The sequence below is a fragment of the Alosa alosa genome, chromosome 1 (genome assembly GCF_017589495.1).
Source record: "Alosa alosa isolate M-15738 ecotype Scorff River chromosome 1, AALO_Geno_1.1, whole genome shotgun sequence".
Classification (NCBI taxonomy): domain Eukaryota; kingdom Metazoa; phylum Chordata; class Actinopteri; order Clupeiformes; family Clupeidae; genus Alosa; species Alosa alosa.
Window position 1 is genome coordinate 51,622,090 of NC_063189.1, and position 21,199 is coordinate 51,643,288.

General features: G+C 40.0%; 1 protein-coding gene across 1 annotated transcript in view; it reads left to right on the plus strand.

Annotated features, from left to right (window-relative positions):
- The first annotated feature begins 3,030 nt into the window (after window positions 1-3,030).
- The window catches only part of znf644a (zinc finger protein 644a), an 80,388-nt gene continuing 62,219 nt past the window's right edge, over window positions 3,031-21,199 (plus strand). The window contains exon 1 of the mRNA XM_048257057.1: window positions 3,031-3,167. The gene's annotated coding sequence lies outside the window, so the exon portion shown is untranslated. The remainder of the gene's footprint in view (window positions 3,168-21,199) is intronic.

The following is a 21,199-nucleotide window of genomic DNA, read 5'->3' on the forward strand; positions in this document are numbered from 1 at the left end:
GCGAACAGCCTAATAATTTGATTTCTGCAGTTTGAAAAAAAAAAAACGAATCCAAATGTCCAAATGTGTATATTTTGTCTTGCTGTTGTAACCTATCCGTCTGCCACTTCAGATCTTAGGCCAGCTCGTAGCGTAGGCTACTGAAACTGATTTGGAAATTGTTTGTAGCCTATGCGTAATAGCCTATTTTGCCTGTCCACGCCTTGTCGTTTTAAAGTCGGGATTTGAAATGTAGGCCTACCTGAACCGTTCGGAATGGAACGTTTGAAAAATAATTTCGTTTTCAAGCCCTGGCAGCACCACTCACGGATGGATGGATGAAGGATGTCAGTCCAGGGCAAAGGCTAGTTCTAGCCATAGCAAGCTCCCAATGTGTCACGCATTAACTATTTTGGCCACTAGATGTCGCCAAAAACTTCTGTTCTGTCCCTAGCTAGTCACTTGTTACCCAATCCTCTTGTTATCCAATTAACCTGTTCCTCATTGTCTCTGGTCACATGTCTCATTTCCTCATTGTGTCAGTGTATTTAAACCCTGCTCTTTGTCTGTGTCTTTGCTAAGTCTTCGTGATTACCCTGTGTGTCTCAAGCTCTAAGCCTTTGTGGAAATTTGTGGAAGTTTTTGCCCTGTGGTTTCTTTACCTCTGTGTTGACCCGGACTGTTTAAGGTATCTCCTTTGGATTCTCCTATTGGATTTGTTTGCCTTTCCTCCCTCGGACTGAACTCTGTTATCTGAACCCTGGCTTGGCTCTTGGACTTTGATTTTCTGGATTACGCCTTGGATTGATGTTTTCGGATTTAACTTTTTGGACTGTTTTTGACTTTTTTCGGATCTTCTGAGCTTTTGTGTCTAAAACCTGAATTAAACTCAGTTAATCTTACTTTGTCTGCTCTGCACTTGAGTCATTAGTCTCAGTGGCCTAGTGGGTTAAAAGTCAGTTTGCCACTCCGGCGGCCCGGGTTCTAGACCCGACCGTGACACAATGGACCAACGCCAACGACATCAGCCGACTTGGAAGCACTAAAACTGTTGATGACAACTGTCAGTTGTCATCAACTATCACAACTACAACTGTTTCCAAATAAAAGTTTATTTTGCATTTTCATGCACTGGTACATTTTCTAGTTTGACATTGTTTTTTCCATTATTGCTATTTTTCCTCATTTCCATTGTTTCCATTTCCATTTCATTAGGTTATTGATTGAATTGACATTGTTGTTTATTATTGCTATTCTCCTTATCATAGTCTGACCAACATCTGAATTTGTTCCCTGTTAAATTTAAGTATTATATTGTTTTGTATTTGTATGTCGCTTTGGACAAAAGCGTAACCCTAACCATAAATCAATAATATAATAACAATAACAATAGCATGGTCAGACTACTTTAAGGAGAATAGCCTACTGTAATGGAGTCGACACTATGGGGAGACACGGACACAGCGGATATTTAAAAGCCCAAACTCGGGGAAACTTTAATCACCGTAAAAACTTAGTTCGCGTGTCAGTTTTGAGGTCCACACAAGTCGCGCCAGCGAAAATCATCAGACCGTACACAACGACTCAACAGGTAAAAGCAGGCTGTAACTTCAACAATACCATTCAAGTAAACGCATAATGGCTGGCTGTGAATTATGTACAATGCGGTGCCCCTACAATATAAATAAAAACAACAATGTCAAAAAAGAATAGCCTAATGAAAATAAACAATACAAACTGTAACGCATGAGAAGCTCTTAAAGAACTAAATGTAGTTTGAACAAATATGCCTTTAGACCACTCCAGAGAATGTCTAATAGGAAGAGAATTGGCACTGTCTGGTTACTTCCGGTTTCTGGACTGGTTGCAGTTCCTCCTCAGATTCCACTTGAGGGCGCTCGCAGGCGAGTGCAGAATGCATGGAGGTCTATGGAACTTTACCCCTCAATATCCACTTTTCTCTGGATATAATTTTTTGAGTAGTAATTTGAATGTTGCATTCGCTAGGAGAGGCAAAGAAAATACACACTGTTGATTGTTATATTTTTTGAAGTCACGTAAGTCTTCTTAAGTCAGGTTCTGCTCAAGGTTTCTTCCTGGAATATGGGAGTTTTTCCTTGCCACAGTTGCCATATGGCGTGCTTGTGGGGGGTAAGAGGGTTAAGGCTGCCAGTCTTATGACATCATTTTCTATATTTTTGATATGTTGCTGAGTAGATCATAAACAGCAAAGAAAAGTGATTGATAATGACTGACTGACTATCATTGTGTTACATGCTTCAAATGTAAAGCACTTTGAGCTGCATTCTGTGTATGAAAGGTGCTATACAAATAAAGCTTATTATTATTATTATTATTATTATTATAAAAAGCCTTTCAAATATGTCAATGACGTCATTCATTAGCACAATGCTAGCGTGATATGGGCAACAACGACCCAACCTGTAAGAAATGAAAAGGACATAAGTACTCGTTCATTCAACTTTAGATCTTAAATCTATATTGAACCTGCATAAACTACAATAAAATCTACGATTCTTCTACGACAAGCAGGTGAAAGAGATACATTTAGCCGTCTAGCTCCATAGACCCCCATTCAACCTGCACTCGCCCGCGATCACCCCCAGTGGAATTCTAATGGAACTGCAACCAATGTCGATACAATGAGGCTTAATAGGAAGTGCCAAGGCTCTCCGTAGACGGGCTCTGACCACTCTTAAAAGACCCAAAACTATCACAGGAACGGAGAGCACTGGGCAACTCATTCCACCAACATAGAACCACTGGAAAAGAGTCTTGAATTTGACCTATGAAACGAAAGGAGCAATTTTGTTTATTTTAAAAGAAGGCAAAATAGGGTCTGACATTTTCACAGTTAGTAAATTATTACCGTTTACACACTGAAAAATATTTTTGATGGCTTGATATTTTTTGGAAAACTAGGTCTATAGGCTACTTAACATTGGAGCTGCTCTTCGATAGGAACGAAACCACTAGGGGTGCTGGTTTTCACTTTTCCTCCTCTGAGCCACAACCACAACCAGCTAGTCTACAACCAAATCGCCGCCCACTCCCAGAAATCATCACGATAGGCAAATATGGCGGCGTTGGTTTAGATGGAAGAGGCGCTGGATCTTTACAAATTAATTTCGCACAGTTGGTGATGTTCGCATTTTCGCTGGAGAAAGGTAAGTGGTATCCCATCAGTACTGTAGCTGAACTAACACATGATCGCTCTGCAATACATCGGTCATGTGTAAAACGTTAGCTAGCAGCTAACGTTTGCAGCTTATGACAATGAACAGTTAGGGAAGCCGAATGAAGGAATAAGTTAACGTTAACGTTCGGTATCATCCTCGGTCAGGAATTACAGTAGTCGATCAAATGTGATGTTCGACTAGGTCTTGCCAAATGCATGCAGATCTCGCCTATCAGCTACTTTTAAATTATATCGACACCTGCAAAGTAAGCGCACTGTGAGCTATTTGGTCAGAAATCTGTAAGACCCTAGAACTAAGAACTATCTGAGGGCTCGTTTTAATTTTCTGGCAGATCCGTCAAACAGATTTCCACCCGGTCGAAAATCGCCAGATCAATAACATGCAATTAGAATTATCTGATATGGGACATTAGGGAAGATGGTCGGCGCACAACACAAAATGCAGGGCTGAATCTAGATTTCAAGATGGACTGATTATTCTTTTGACTGTGTTCCTACTCTCTAAAGCAACCTTGTGCAAATGTATTATTAATAATTAGATCCAAATTCCCCCCACTTTATTAAAAGTCTTTTCCTCGGTGGTCCATCTGAGGGGGATAGTGTTCTGCGTTCCTTCGATAGTTTTTCATAGTTTGGAGATTCCAGACCCTGGTAATCTATAAAGATTAAGGGTCTTGCCACAAATAATGTAATGACCCAACTCGAGGGGTGGCACCAAGCGTGCATTTGAAAATCTCACTGCACGCAATTGGATAACATAATACGACCACTGTTACTAGCTGTATTCATATTCTCTCTCATTTGTGTTTGATATTGTTATTGACTGGACTCACAAGTACTTAAATAGTACATAAATTGTATTTTAAATCAGTTACTCTGTTCTCTCTTGATGTAATGTTCATTCACCCCAGTAACATGTATGCAATAGTGGACTGTAATGTGCTCAAAGTGCCAGCTAATTTTTAATTAAAAATGTGTAATGATCACTTTTCCTTAACTAAACCTTGATGTTGATTATTTCAGGCACTTAAATGTTTCTCCATATCTTGTTTTGATGGCCATGTCTCCAGTATTCTTGTGAATGAAGTGCTTATCAGTATAGGAAACTGATCACCCACATGCAATGTCCTAGTTCATGTATACTGCTCAAAAAAATTAAGGGAACACTTAGGTTTTCCACAATTGTTAAAACACATTTTTTGAAACCTTCCACCCTTTTCTTCATTCTCAAACTACAGTCACAGAATGTCTGACAGTTCTTGCAAAATAAAACACTCGCCTCAAAAGTTTTACTTGTGCTCAGAACCAAACAGTGTCAGAGTACCGATCCAGTGTATGATTGAAGTGTTAACTTAATTTTTTTTTTAGCAGTATATATTACACATGTATATCAAAGTCTGCTTTATTGTCAATTTCTTAACATGTCAAGACATACAAAGAGATCGAAATTACGTTTCCCACTATCCCACGGTGGAGACAAGACATATTTTACCAATTTGGTCCACAGACAAACATAACATTCAAGTAAACAATATACAAAGTAAATAAGAAGGCACATACAATGAAGAAATTAGAGCAGCAAAATTTGGGTTGAAATTGTGCAATTGTGCATACAGTAGACAGTCAATATAATAGTGCAAAAGTCAGGCCAATAAATGGCTGAGGTAGTTCTGTTTGACCTAAGTATGCAAGTGGCATAGTGGTGCAAGTTATGTAAGAGCAGCAGAAGTGTGTTCAGAAGTGTTTTCAGGACAACAGGACAAACAACAACAAGTTGCAAAGTGTGCAAGTGGAGTAGTGCAAGTGGAGTAGTGCAAGGCAGCCATTGTGGGTCCAAAGTCCAGGATGTTATGTAGCTGAGGGTGGAGGGGGGAGAGAGTTCAGCATCCTAACAGCCTGGTGTATAAAGCTGTTGGTGAGTCTGGTGGTGCGAGAGCGCAGACTTCTGTACCTCTTCCCAGAGGGCAGTAGATCAAACAAATTGTGAGCGGGGTGACTTGCATCACTCACAATTGTGGTCGCCTTGCGGGTGAGGTGGGAGGTGTAAGGCGTTCTACATACTCGACGCACCCGACCGGTAGCGCGACACCGTGACGTCAAAATGACGTAGATCTTGCTGGCGCGCCAGGATTTTAGCCAGGTAGCGCGAGGTAGCGCACCACTCTTTTTTTTCCGACGAGCACGACAAAGCGGAAACAGGAAGATGGACTAGTTCGAGGGCAAGCGAGAGTTGCAGTGTTTTGTAATAGTTTGCTGGATAAGTTAATAAAGTTACCAGCGAGAGTTGCAACACATGGAATTAAGAGGAAAGAATAGAAACGATTTATTTTCAAACAAAGGATATCTATTAAGGCCTGAACAAAATCTCTTTCCACTTCAGGAAATTACACAAACTCAGCCAGCTGCTAGCTAGCTAGCCAGCTAACTAAACTGTTTAAATTATTCAAATTTCCCTCGGGATGACTAAAGTATCTATCTATCTCTATCTATCTATCTATCTATCTATCTACCTGTGCGCACACCTTGGAAACTAGATGATAATGATGGTGGTAGTTGTGAATAGTAGCAACCAAAGTCTGAAGTACCATCACAGAGGCTAGCTAATAGCAGAGCCCGTTTACATTCTCTGCTACTAGTGTTTCTTAATGCAGCTTCTTCTGCTGTCTAACGTAGTTAGCGTTAATCTTTTCACAACAGCGACACCTCTGTTCAGGAGAATATTGCAACTAGTGTCGTGACCATGACCATGGCTTGCATATAAATGGTTACGGCGCTTCTGTGACGTCACATTGTCGCGCTACAGGTCGGGTGCGTCGAGTATGTGGCGCACTTAAATGTCCTTCAGGGAGGGGAGTGAAGCACCAATAATCCTTCCAGCTGTGTTCACTATGCGCTGCAGGGCTTTCCTGTTTTATTCAGTGCAGCTTCCGCCCCACACAGCGATACAGCTGGAGAGGATGCTCTCAATGGTGCCTATATATATGTATATATACATACACACTTTTGCTCAATTATGAAGTCGAGGCTGGTATCCTCAATTGTGCAAGCTCATACATTTTACTGTATCTGTTTGATGCAGAATGTTTGTAGATAATATATATATATATATATATATATATATATATATATATATATATATATATGTGTGTGTGTGTTGGGGAAATTCAAATTGCGCATATATGCATGTTTATTTCACAATTTTAATGTGAACTTGGGAATTCGCCTTTTTTTGTCACTTTAAAATTGCTTCGCAAACGTCTTACACAATGTCTTTAAGCAAATACAGTTGTTTATTTAAGATTAGTGAGCATAGCCTATGCTTTCACCTGTAGCATCCATGTTTTCCACACATTCCGATGGTAAAGCACATAATGAACACTCGCAGTGGGGAAAACAACGGCATAACAGGTGGTCAGGGCTCTACACTAACATTTTTTTCCAAGAACACTTGTGCGCCCAAGTTAAAAAATTTAGGAGCACAGACAAAAATCTGGGGGCACAGTCAGTTCTGTACTTAACTTACACATAATGTAACTTTACACTGCAGCCAACAGTTAAAGAACATCAGTGCATACTTTATTTTCAGTCCGGTCTATTTTTCTACATTTTGTTAATGTATAATAATATAATGCATTGCCATATTTGCATATAGCCTGAAGTAGGCTATCCTGTCAAATGTAGGTCCCTAGGCCAATTTATTTATTTGTGAATCCACCTGTAGCTAATCCTAATATGCCCATGGGTGACCTATCTGACTGCATACTGCCCAATACTAGGCCTACTACTAAAACCGTGAATTTTCTCTTCCACAAAACCCAACATAGTCTAATCAGTGATATTTATATCTATTTGAAATATCTGCATTGATGGGGGCAGTTGGCAAATGGTAGGCCTATGCATACTTTTGTTTTGCACTTCAGCTTGTATTCGGTGTAAAACAAGCAAGCATGCATGGATGCCTGGAGTTGTCTGCAGCGTTCTCTCTTTGAAGAAAAAGGGAGACTATTACGGGAGGCTACTTTTGTGCCTGTTCGCTACAGCTATATTTTGCATATTGCACCCAATACATCAACTGGGCTAAAATGCATGTTACCTTTTCCTTCTCTCATTGCATTCTCAGAATCTTATCCTGTTCCTCATATATCCGATGAATTCAGTGGATTGAAGAAATTAGTTCTAGCCTACTTGGCATCTTGGCTGGCTAGTCTAACTTTCCGCTTTTTCTGCGCATCCTTGAATTTGATAGAAGCAACTAGCGAGTCACAACGCGAAAACTGCTAACGTTGATGGGAGGTGTAGTTTTTATGCTATATTGGTGACGTGATTTTATGGTTCACACCAGTAATGTTTTGCGATGTTGCGGTGTATTTTGTAGGCAAACATTGACTTGGCTAGAAGTCATTCGCACCAGTGCGGCTAAATATTTTTTTGCAATCGCACGCAATTATTTTTACTCGCATGTGCGAGTGAAATGGGCGCACTGTAGAGCCCTGGGTGGTGTAACAATATTCCCAGGTGGCATTAACGGACCTTATGAGTAGGACCAGGTGACGACGTAGCAGCTCCGTTATTCACGTTACGAACTGACAACGTAATCACGGGACAAGATAGCGACATCGTGACAACGTAATTCACGGCACGAAATGGCAACATTGTCTCCACCACGTAACTGTCACGTAGCAACGATGCCGAATCTTAGTCTCGTCGCGGTGACCAAACAACGACCAACTAGTTACGTAGTCACTACGTCCTGTGTTTGGTGGGTGATTGCGGGCTTCAACGCAATTGGATAACACTACGACTGTCATCTGTTTAGCTCGCCTCTGGCTTGCCTAGACTATATCAGATACACCGATGTGATTGGCTCGTCATGATACAAGTGCCAAAAGTAACGTGATCATTACTCATTGCCAGAGTGTTTCGCAGAGACAATTACTGACACACTTTAACTGACACAAAGGGTCTGTTCGAAACGGGAAAAACTGCTGTCTTTTAAGATATCTAACTGGGGAGCGAGGCAGCAAGTGCGGTTTGAAACCGAAAAAAAAACTAATTTTGCTGCCTTCTAACGGTGGGTTTCCACACAGCGAAACACCTCGCGATTTTTTGTGAAATTTCACCTCGGGGCGTGGCGGGCTAAAACCGCTAACCTTTTGACTGCAGTGTCTAGCCAGTGGTGGCAAGCGAGCTAATTAGGCTAATCAGCTAATTCAAACGTTTAAGTATTTAATGAAGATATCCAGGGGTCTTTATGCCTCGACTAAGTTGATGTTGCCTATAAACAACAATTCATGTTCATAGAAACAACAAGGTCAATAAGACATAATATATTTCATACCTGTGTTGCAGCATGTAGCCTAGCTGTCTAGCTAGGTTTACAATGCAATCCAATGTCCTAAAATACTAGCATTTCGCCTGTCAGTTAGCTAAAAAGATCGAGTGCTTAAACTAACATTATATAGTGGCCTATTTAGTGGTGTATGTGCTCTGACTAAGTTTGTGTGGCATATAAACCACAATTCGTGTTGATACAAGTGCCAATGTTCATGTAGAAACATTTTAATCACATACAAATTTTCGTGTTACAGCTCAGGTAGTCTCCGCCATCTTGGTCAGACTTTTTTGTAACTCCCGCCTCCAAACACAAAGACGCAGACCTGATTGGTTCTCGAATGGTCCTCATTTAAATAAAGTTAAACTTTGGCCAACTTTGTTTCGCCTGCCTCGGCGATTCGGTTTCATTTCGCCCAACCAGGGTGAATTTCGTCTCCATTCAACCTCAATGAGTGCGACGCGAAATTTCGGTATGTTTCCACATACCGTAAGATATCTTAAGATTTCCTGATAATGGTAATTTTGGAGGCAGCATTGATGCACACTTCATGTTCCCTCCCATAATCGTTTGCGGCAACGTCTGAAACAGCTGTGAAAAGTAAACAGAGATGGCGGATGACCTCAGCAATGGCTGCTGAATCTGTTGAAATGTTTACCATCTGATAGCGTCTGGTCTGATATATCTGCCGCCCGTAAAACTAATTTATACCGTTAGCCTGCTAGCTTACGTAAGCTAATTGGTTACACTTTACTTGACACTGTATCGACATTAGGGCTTTGACTCCGAACTTCGTTATTCGAATATAATTCGATTATTTTAAAAATTAAAGATATTTGAACGAATTTTAGGGATCTCTTAATATTCGAACCTGTAGCCTATGGAAATATTTTTTTGTAAATGTATTTGGTTGTAGCCTAAACGTTGTTTTCAATTCAGATTCCGAGGTTTTTTTCACGCCTTCTGAAGTGAAATCGCGAGCTCATTAGCAAGGCTATTATTGGCCATCTGGGCTCCTGTAGGTTAGCATCCTGGCTGGTTCGCACTTAGTGAGCAGCTCCCACATAGACATTTTTATTTTAAACTTAACCTTCCTCTGATTTTAATCACCTTAGTTATCAATCAAAGCAAACAGGGAAAAGAAATGGCAACACAATCATTAAAAACACTCAAATACATAAATGTGCAGATAATTCTGAATGAAAAGCAGCACTGGTTGAAGCCTGGAAATATTGTAAACAAAGTAACGTTAGCTTAATTTACTAGTTTATCATAGTCTATGGTTAGACTGTAAAGTTTCCCCACGTGTGTTTAAGTTTCAATTGAATACTTTTTCTCCTTGGACAGGCCCGTTTGAGTCTTGGAAAATACTTTTCCATTTGCATTGGGATTGAGATGATTAGAATTTAGCAGTCAATTTGAATGCAGTAGTTTTTAATAAATTCGTGCTGCGTGCTAATGATGCTAACCGGATTTAATAGCAATTCAGCCAGTCGTCTTGCACGATTAATGTTTGGATTACATGTGCATGCTGAGGAGGGATGCGCCTGTTGAGACGGAGAGAGAGAGAGTGCACGGGCAAGGAGAGTCTGTGTTGAGGTAACGTTAGGCCTACTTCTGCCGCCTACTCTGGTAGAGTTTGACATACTACAATGCAAGATATATTTAGCCTATTTTATTTATGGACAACATAAGGCAGGAGGTGTGTGTTGCTTTTAATTATGAATGTTCTATCGAACGTATTTTTTATTGATATCGATTACATGTGCTATACATATTGCTATCGTTGTATCGCCCAGCCCTATGCTCAATAATAACAATTTTGACACACGCATTTACTCAGCCTTTCGTGCACGTAGTCTATTGACATTGACTGATACACTGCCCTCTGGTGGACAGAACAAATAGAACTTAAGTTTGATACCAATATCGGTCTTACGGAAGACATTTAATGGTTAAAATATTATTAATACATATTCGAATATATTCAAATTTTAATATTAATAATCAAACGAACTTCGAATATGATTTTTGGGCAAAAGTCAAAGCCCTAATCGACATAAGAGTGACATGACACTGTCATGAATGTGTCATAAACAAGTCATAAACGTATGACATAACGCTTCTGGTATTAAGTGACATTCGGTTTTTGTCATAACAAGTAAGGGTTAGAGGTTAGGATTAGGGTTAGGGTTCATGCGTCATGACCGTGTCATGTCACTCTTATGTCGATACTGTCAAGTAAAGTGTTACTAGCTAATTACGTGGAGTGTCGTTCGTCCGCCATATTGGATTGAACAGAAAGCGAAACTAAATTTTCCCAGGTCACAAATTTGGTCCGAACGCCACGAAACTTGACGTACATTATCCTTGGAGCAAGCCTCACAAAAGTTACCGGAAGGATTTTTGATTTTCAGGAAGTCATAAAACAGGAAGTCGTCCATATCTCAGGAACACTGTCACATATCGATACCACATTTTGTATTTGAACTCGGGACTCCAATGTGAGGGTGCACAAGCTAAAAAAAAAAGAAATATTCCAAAAGTTTACATCATTTCACAAACCACCCAAAGGTATTTGGTAACTCACCATTCACCTTCTATCACAATGCCTTCCAAGTATGCACAATGTCTCTGGGCAGCCACAATGTCTATGGGGCAGCCTTGCCTAGCCATGAAATCCTTGCTCAGCCATGGGATAGTATGGACTTACGAACTGAAATGGCAAGGTGAACATTAGCTATTTATTGCTGACATAGTACAGTTATTGTTTATTAGTTTAATAGTTATTCACATTGACGGTATTCAAATTACATTTTTCATTATTGTTAAATATCATGATGGGAGAGTATTATTAAAAATGTTACAAGTATGCAAATGCATATGTTTACGGGCATTAAGGTTTTACTGTGTTGTTTTGTTGTAAAGACATGCAAGGCATTCTGGGCCGTAATGAACAGTGGTCGACAGCACTCCATAGGCTACGTATTAATATGAATAGGTGTTTCTGTAAACCTAGGGACAATAAACAGCTATCTCTGTTACAAAAACCAGCTGGTAATCGCTCATTGAAGAGGGTACTATGATAAAAAGATTGTTTTCCTAAAAGCATGGAGTTGACGAAAGAATAAGCAAGCAATGTCACGTTAATGTTAAATGCATCTGAACGCTAGGTGGCAACGTTGAAATACGGTGGCATTAGTGAGCTTCATAAGTAAGGAAGGTGCAAATATGTAATTTATCATGGGAAATTATTGGAAATGTTATTTCTAATTGCAAACCACACACATCCATTCGTAATCACTCGTACACTTTTGATACCATTGGTATCAAAGACTGTCATTTCGTTTATTTGTTGTTGCCTAGCAACTCTGGGAACAACAGAGCAAAGATTCTAGAACAGAGCTTCAGAGAGACACGTTTTGAGTTCGTGGCCAAGTGCCTAAAAATATCGGTTTCCATGTGTATGTGCTGGATGGTAAAAGTCCCTTTATGAAAGTAAGTGTTTTATACAGTTACAGATATAATGAGTCACATGGTAGTGGTCAACATAAATGTGCCCCTTCTGTTATTAGAATGCTAAGCGGAGAAGCATGCTAAGCAGAGATTTAACATTATTCATTTCTTGTGTGGCTAGAAGCTAGGGAGGAGATGTTGCTGTATGGGATTTATGTTGCTTAGCGTGATGCCATGGTCATTTGAAAGGAGATGCTTGTACTCGTAACTTTAGGACTCCTATTTTTTTTTTACTAAGAGTAATTCAGGAATCATTTTAGCCCTAAAAGTAGCGCCTGAGTCTGTGACCGCTTAAAAGAAGTCGCGAAGACTCCTAACTCACTAAGACCGAACAATTTTTTGTGGTGGCATTTCACGTCGCGATGTTTTGAAATGCGTCTGCAAGAGATAACAATCGCGAGGGAACAATTCTGCATTGTAGGCATAACTAAGGGATGCAGTAACCCCACCAACAACAACCAAAACTAGCCTACTCATTGTCAACATGTACATTAAATGTAACATTTCATTGTGAATCAAATTAAAATGTTCTCCTCCTTGCAAACTATGGCATAGGCATATGGTGACAGATTCATTTAATAATGTTGCTGCGTGGATCACGGTAAGTGTGAATGAAGTGGCCACTTCTTAATGGGACTCGCTGTATGGAAGTAGGCTAAGTAAAATAGATAAGATCAAATAAGATAAGGTTAGGATATGCCCGCTTGACAACGGCAGAGATAAAACTGGCCTTTGGCCATAGCAACCATCCATTTAGAACAGTGGTCCCCAAACTTTTTCTTCCGAGGGCCAGCTTACTATGCCTGGCTCTAAGAGAGGGCCAGAGACTCGGAGTATATCAGTAACCATAAATAGCTTAGTGCTGTGAACAACAGCAGTCTACCTTAGTCGAATATTCCATTACATTTAATCTATAGGCTATTGCAATTTAATACCATTGTTAGCTGTGTTTATATTGCCATGCCATATCAGTGTGTAACTCAAATTAAATAATACTAATAAAAAGACTTTTGCATTCCCAAAAGTATATTTTATTAAAAATGGGTGAACTCTGAAAATGTAAAGTTCTCAAACTATGAGAATTTTATGAAGCGCTGAAGTGGTCTGAAATGACCACCATTCTAACTTTCACTCACCTGAACTTGTGACCTCTTTGTAGGCCTATGAACATTTGAACGAGTGAATACAAAATAGAAATAATTATCCCAGAAAGTCCCAGAAATATGACTTGAATAGAAGTTAGTTAGTTATTAACAATTAATTGATAAACTTTTACAATACTTTTGAGCACTAATGCAGTCAGCATAGGCCTCTTACATTGTTTGCAGGTAGGCCTACATTTCATTCCGTTTTTGATGGCAAACGCGAAATAGCGCCAAAATAACCACCAGTGGACAAAAAGAATATTACATGTGTACTGTTAAGACTCGCCATACAGAATGAATGGGGGAAATTGCGGAGGTTATAGTTTGACGATGTCGTACTCCCGTGCGGGACGGTTGCTATATACCATGGACATGTTTTGGGGGGCCACCCAAAATGAGGTGGCGTGCCGTAGTTTGGGGACCACTGATTTAGAACAACTGGCCTTCATAGCAACCAAAGATCTTAGCTGTGATTCATGTACAGTATGCATTCAATGTGATGCAAAGTATAGAAAGGTGATGAAATATACAGAGACAGGTCAAGAAATATAGTGCAATGTAGACAGTAGTATACAGTTGATTTACAGAAGGTGGTTTAGAGTATATATCTCATACAGTAGAATAATGTATGTAGATGTAGCAGTAACATTATAATAGTAGAAATAATAATATAGATATATGCAGTGTATTAACAGAATATAATAAAACAGAATAAATATGGATATTCAATATGACAAATATATAACAGATATGTACATAACATACAGCTATGTGCAGTGTAGAAACGGTGTCATTGTAGTGCAGAAACAACATTATAAGAGTAGTAAGAATAAGTATGTGCAGGATGAATAGTATAAAGATCAGTAGAATAACTATGTATAAATGTAAATACAGTAGGCCTATGTACATTTGTAAATAAATAGAAAACTATGGGTGAGAGGGATAAATTAATTTTATTTAATCGTAAAAGTAAATTGCATTCAATTAAATTGCAATTAAAAATCTTTCCAGTAGGCTTTAATGTCACGCAAAAAGTACAACCAAAGCGGAGCTTGATCAACTAGAACGTCTAAAGAACCAGAACTTGAGTGTAGTTTTTTGCTGGGTTCCAGGCCATGTTGGTCTGAGGGGAAATGAGAAAGCGGACAGTGCTGCTAAGCAAGCCCTCAATCACAGAAGTCACAGAATGTCAAATCCCTGCCCCAGACCTTAAACCTATACTGAACTCTTACATCTCAGATAAGTGGCAATCTGAATGGGATTAATGTACCAACAACAAGCAAGGAATGTGAATTTTGGCACATTTTCATGATCCACTGGGTCGTTATGGGCCACACAAAATACGGTGTTGCTAAAATTACTCCTATTGTGGCTATTAGAGACATGTGTTCATGAGTATCCAGCTACATTCAATGAGTTAAGTAAAATACATTCACACACACAAAAAAAAACATCACTAATGTTGTGGACATTATTCTGAGATACATCAATAGGCTCTCAAAACAATCCCAAACAGACATAAGGTCTTTATAGAGCAAATCCATATAGATTATTTGTCAAATAAACCAGTAAAACAGAATTAGGGGATGGAATATATAACATTCACACTCATAGCTCATATTTTTAAAATAAATCAGTGAAAAAGTATCCTGACAAACAAGCAGCATTTTAATGCCTTAGTCATATTTCATAATTTCAATGAAATTGAAATTCTCTAGGTTACCTGATAGCCCAGTTTGAGAGGTGCAAGACACGTGACATTATTTATGTTTGCTGCCAATCACTGCTGTTGTTTTATTTTATTGATTTGATTTTAGTCATAGAAGCTAAATTCGAAGGCAGGCCACAGGTAAAATCCAACGAACCGCATTCACCCCGCAAGGCAATAGTTGAATAGAGCTTTTGAGGTATTGCCACTGCTCCAACACTGAAAGGCACTGTTAGAATGCTTGGATCAAGCCAGGTTCAGCATAGCGTATGTCACTGTCTGCTCACGTTGGTGACCGGACCAGGGCAAGCACACTTTCGCAGTTCCGGCCGGAAATGCAGTCTAGTTTAGTTTAATGTCCGGCTTTTGCTATCATACCCTAGTGTTAACCAAAGATTCTAGAGTGCTATGCTCATTTTTAAAATATGCATGTAATCCAAAGTCATGTCTAGGGAGGGAGGCAGCAGGCAGCTGTCTTCCGTTTCGAACAGACCCAAAGAATATGCTCTGGTCCAGGTGTGGCCCACACGCAGTAAAATGGCTTATTGTTTCTGTAAGTGTTGGCTAGGTGTCGGCTGGGTCCCCGGGCCTGTGCTGGGCCACACACTATAAAACTGATCTGACTGAGTGTTGGCTGAATGTCGGCTGGGTCCCTGGGCCATTAACTACCAAAAGTACTTGAAAATAAGCACAAATCCAGAATTAGTAATTAAAAGCACTTGCTACTTTTAGTTTAACAAACACAACCTTGCAAATAAAACAAACATTTAAAAATTATACAAACTTATAGAAATTGGAAAATTATACACTATTTTAAATTCTGTATTTTTGTACCATGTACCATGACCTACCTACCCAGCTACACACACTAGGGGTGCCACGGTTTACAAAACCCATGATCCACCATTTAGGCTACAGTATTACAGAGGGCAGTGCTTCGACTTGGCCAGCTTCACTCGCGGTCCACGCGTGGGATCACGCGGTATCACGCAACTTTTTTGTATTTTTCCAGTGACGCTGGAACAACCCAAACAACCGGTAGATGTCTCAAGTGAGCAGGGTGTCCCCTGCACCCCAACCCTACACAGACTTCACTACAGACTTTAGCAGACTGGTTTAGAAATAATTTAATAGCCAGAAATATGCCTGCCCTGCCCTAATAAAGAAATATTTGGTTAACTGCGAGTGAATCCCGTTTGCAGCCGTACAAGAAACGCAGGACAAAATGCAACGATGATAGACAGACATCATTTGGACAAAATATAGAGCATATTAACCTCCGTTGCTCAGCCAAATGCCTTCCTGTTACGTCCTGTTATCACGGAGTTACAGGCGATAAACGATTTTTAATGGTCACAAGTTTACTTTACAGTGGGTCCCAAAATTGACACTTCATTCACGATCATGGTGAATGGTGAAATGTAAGTACAACTGCAGCCGCTTGGGGGCAGCATAGTCCGCTGTGGAGTTCCACGGTCGAACCAGACGGCGCATTCGACAGCAAGGGCTGTGATTGGCCGAGTTTTCAGTGCGTTTCTCTGTGTTTTTAGCAGCCCCTGCAACATGCTAGTCCACTGTAGCCTAAGCCTTGTACATAATGTTAAACATAGTTTTGGATTCAGTGGCAAGATTTCTTGATTGTACAGTGTCTGTCTCTCAGTAATGTTTTAAATTGAGAGCTTAGTCAGCTGGCAGTAGGCTACTTTGTCGGTAGTCATGAGAAGTTAAACTTGCTAACAGAACATAAATATGCTGCCCAGAAACCTTGTGAATAGTTCTGATTTTTTTTACTACACTAACGAGGTTGAAATATAGACTTTGCCTACAGCATCTCCTTAACAGTAATGTTAACAAAATGACAGCATTCATATGACAAAGAAAAACGAATTTGGTCACTCAAGACTGTGCCACAGCAACCAGTGTAGGCTACAGTCCTGCCCAATAGGCCTACTCGAAGCAGATAGCGTTGTCTGACGGTCGAGTGGGTTAATGCACGTATTTCCAGAACAGGTCTGCAACTTTCAGGTAGTTCTGAGTTCGAATCTAGGCAGGAGCAGAGCCATATAAAGGCCTAGGCCTATTGTTATCATTTTTTGCAAGGTGTTGCTCCTGGCAAGACTTGTTTATAAGACGTTTGGTGATTAATTGATAGCTGTTTTTGGGACACGTTAAACGTTCTTTATAATGAGCGCATCCGGGGAGTAAAACGACTGTTACGCGCTGTTACAACTGTAGGCTACAATGATTGCAATACAAAAATATGCGCGTGTTAGTTTAGTTACTTTTGTGATGTTTTGCACTTTTGCCTCATGTGTGTTCAGGTTTGAGGGCTTTTTTGGCAAGATTGACCTTGGTTAGACTCTGCATATGTTATTTCTCCGTATGGAAAATAAAGTAAATTTTCGACACACATCTGTTATTAGTTCAATAACAAGTGTTGCTTGTTAAAACATGTGACTAGTGAAACTCAAATGATTTTAGAAATATTTAGCCAAAGCCAAAAGTGTTAGAGAAGGAGAGCGGTTGCAGCTCAGATGTCTTCTTAATTTTTTTTATTCTTTAGTAAAAGGTGCAGAACATTATTAAACTTTGACTAACGTTTCGATGTTCGTTAGTCAAAAACATCGACACATCGAAATGTTAGTCAAAGTTTAATAATGTTCTGCACCTTTTACTATAGAATAAAGAAAATCAATAAGACATCTGAGCTGCACCAGCGTCTCTCCTCTCTAAAATATCTGTCCTGGCCTGGTTGCAACGGATTGTGGCCAAACGACAGAAGCGCGGAGAACCCTCCTTTGTCTACCAAAAAGTGTTACTTTGTTACTTTGGGGGAGGGGGGCTTAACGTGAAAAAGCTTAATGTCACAAAACGGCAACAAGTCGTTTTAGGCTACAGGCCTTCATAATGGTAGGCTACAGGAAGTGGGGGGAGGGTATGGGATGACCAGAGCCGTCATCTATCGTCTTTCCAGGCACACAGCTCGTTATATAGCCTATCGACTGCCTTAACAGAGAGGCTTTGCTCTTGGGTTTGGCCTTACAGCGAACTCAATGCTCTTGTTGCTTGCAGTTTGTTAAATAAAGCGATGCAGATTACATTATTTATTTCTGATTAATTGCGTCTTTTGATGTATTTTGCAACATTTGCTTGTTTGGCTGGGCTACTGTCAATGTCCTGTACAGGTCAATGTTCAACAATTGCTGGTGTAGGCCTAGGCTATTAATCAATTAGGGACTGTTCGTTATTTATTTAATTAAGGGGCTACCGGAGGAGTTTTGGGAGCGTTAGTCAAAAAAGACGTGACCCTCCCTCGCCAGCATGATTTTTTCTATGACCCTCCAGTGATTGAGAAAAAACGCATGACCCTCCCCAGTCCCAACAATTTATTGATGCCTTAGGCTACTGGGTCAATTTGGGAGCTTGCATGCTGACTCCTTCCTTGAAATGCCTTGAAAAGGCTGTCGTTTGCACAATTTCACAAATAATCACCGGGACCGAAACAAACCTGTCAACTTTTCCCGGGTTTATCGCGTATTTTAACTTTTTCCTCGCTGTCTTAGGAGGAGCTGCAGGGCCGTCGCATGAAATCATGCGATAGCTTACTTTACACATAGCCAAGGCTACCGTCTGTGTATTTTAATAGTAGCCTAGTCTAATAAGCTACACCAGCTTGCCTTTAAGAGGGGAAATTCAATTGTATAGCCTATAACATTAGCTGAGTCACATATTTTGCCATATGGTGTTTATCATAGGCTACATCACGAAAACAAATAGTGTAACAAAGGCGAACACTTTAACAGGGGGAATTAATTGGGCATGAATCATTGTGCTGAACGGTATTTGTCAATGAGCAGAAACACACACGACATTCAAACTATTGATAAGATGTACTGGTCTGTATCTATAGGCTAACATTGGACAAATAAATGCAACTGACTCGCCATATCCTGACTCAGGAAAAAAACATTTTCTTGCTTTGCCGCAAACTCAGCAATGAAATCATAGGCCAGTTTGCAGGTAGCCTAACGTCTTTTTCATAGAAGGGAGAGCCCAGTCTCTCCTGTGACATGGAGGTGCGCAAATAGTTTTTAATAGCCTGTTCAACTTCGAAAAGCTTCGTTCACCCGATGCCAGTCACTGATCGCAATTTCAAAGTCGTGGCGTCAGTGAAGGAGATTGAAGAATGACCATTTTTTTATATGAAAATATTTCTTAACTACAAAAACTCAGTGTCTAAAAACTCAGTGTCATTCAGACTCCACCCTCTTGTTGTTTTATTATCTTTTTCGTTGTCGTTTGAACTTTGGCAAGCAGGCATGTTGCGGTTGCAATTTAAGTGAAATTTCTACAGTAGGCCTACAACATGCTGTTAGGCTGGGCTACTGTCAATGTACTTGTACAGGTAAATGTTCAACAATTGCTGGTGTACAGGTTATATAATCAATTAGCTAAATCATTTGTCCAGCTGTTTAAACATTTTTTTAGATATACATTCAAACGCAAAAGGTGCTTTGATATATTTTTCGTTTGAACGTCGGCAAGCAGGCATGCTTTGGTTGCAATGAATGAGGATAATTGCTTTTTTTTGCATTATTTTGAATATGACTCGCTCCAGTCTCAACAGCACATACTTTTTCCACACGCTAAGTTCTAACACACATACTGTAGGCCTATCCCCCCTCGCTTTCTCTCTCTCCATCCCTTTCTTAAAGGAGCTGCACCATTTTACAACAATTGCATCTACATTTTCATATTAGAATGTTTTGTCAAGTGTAAGCTTAAACTACCGTGATCAATTTAAGTTTCCGTGCCCCCGCAAGTCATGGAAGCAGTAAGTCAGTCGCATCAAAAATAGTAGTGGCACCCAAGTGACACCTTGTGGTTGTTTGTGTCAACTGCAGTTTGTGCCATTTCTGCTGAGAAAATGGGGTGCGTGATTCATGAAGGAACCCGTCCAAACTTAACGGGGACCAACTGTATTAGCGGTTTATTTTTTTGATTATTAAAGAGTGTTTTTCATTTAAAGGTTTGACTTCGTGCTTATTCAGTAGAGCATTTAGTGCTCTTCCCAATCCCAGACGTTCACATTGCATGTTTGTTTGTAATGGATGCAACCGCAGATAGGCTAATGTGTTTGACGGCAATGAGTTGTTAACAGACATGAACCAAGACATATAGCCCAGCAGCAATCTAGGGACTGTTCGTTATTTATTGAAGGGGCCACCGGAGGAATTTTGAGTGCTTCAGTCAAAAAGTTGCTTGACCCTCCCTTGCCTGCTAGAAATTGTTCAATGACCCTAATGACAGAATTGTTAAAAAAACATGACCCTCCCCTGCCAATTGTCGCTGTCTTCGCCTAAGTGCTTTTGCGCCACAGCCACACACTGTGATAACGTTCTTAAATCAATCTTTCCCGTGAGCTTGCATGCTACCAGTCCTTCCTTTTCAAATGTGTTGCGCCTGTTTGCACAATTTCACAAATAATCATATGTGATTAATAATATGACAAATAATCCCTGTGCACGGTGACCGAAACAATGTATGCCAACTTTTTCCGTGTTTATCACGTATTTTAACTCCCCTGTCTTGCCGTTTTAATGTTTTCCCGTAGAATATCCCATATTTTAATACTCTCATAACAGCCCTGCCATCGGGCCTGTCTCTGTGTTGCCCTGTTGCTACCCCTTGCCCTTCCAACGAAACAGATGTCTTCAAATTATCGTTTTCCTTGCTTGAAGTCGAACTGAGTGATGTTAACCTATTTAAGTTTAACGCCGTGATTGTCGTGAAAGCACGATTCATTGGCGCTTGCGTGTTCAGCCTTATGTCTATGTGCGCACCTGAGGCTACTCAGCTACTAGAGAAAGAATTTCCCCTGTTTGTATGTTCACTCCAAGTTTGCCTACCATAGTGCAGCAGATTAGTAAAAAAATCGTTCACTTTGGTATAGAAGCATGAAATTTGGCACAGGTACTCTCTAAGGGCCACTATTTTGGAAAAAGCAATGGCCACTCAAAAATTCAATATGGCCGCCATTGCTATTCAATGCTTATTATATCAATTATTCAAACAGTGATCTAAGCATTTAATTTGATACAAATACTCTCTAAAGGAAATGTTAATGGGGAAAAAAACGCTTGTCCCTCAAAAATTCAAGATGGCTGCCATTTTTAAAGGTGGCCACCATTCCTGTCCTATGTTCATTGCCACTGTTTCCAAAAAGTGATACAGAAAATATGCCACAAATATTCTGTTAAGGCCACTTTTTGAAAAAACTGGATGGCCAATAAAAAATT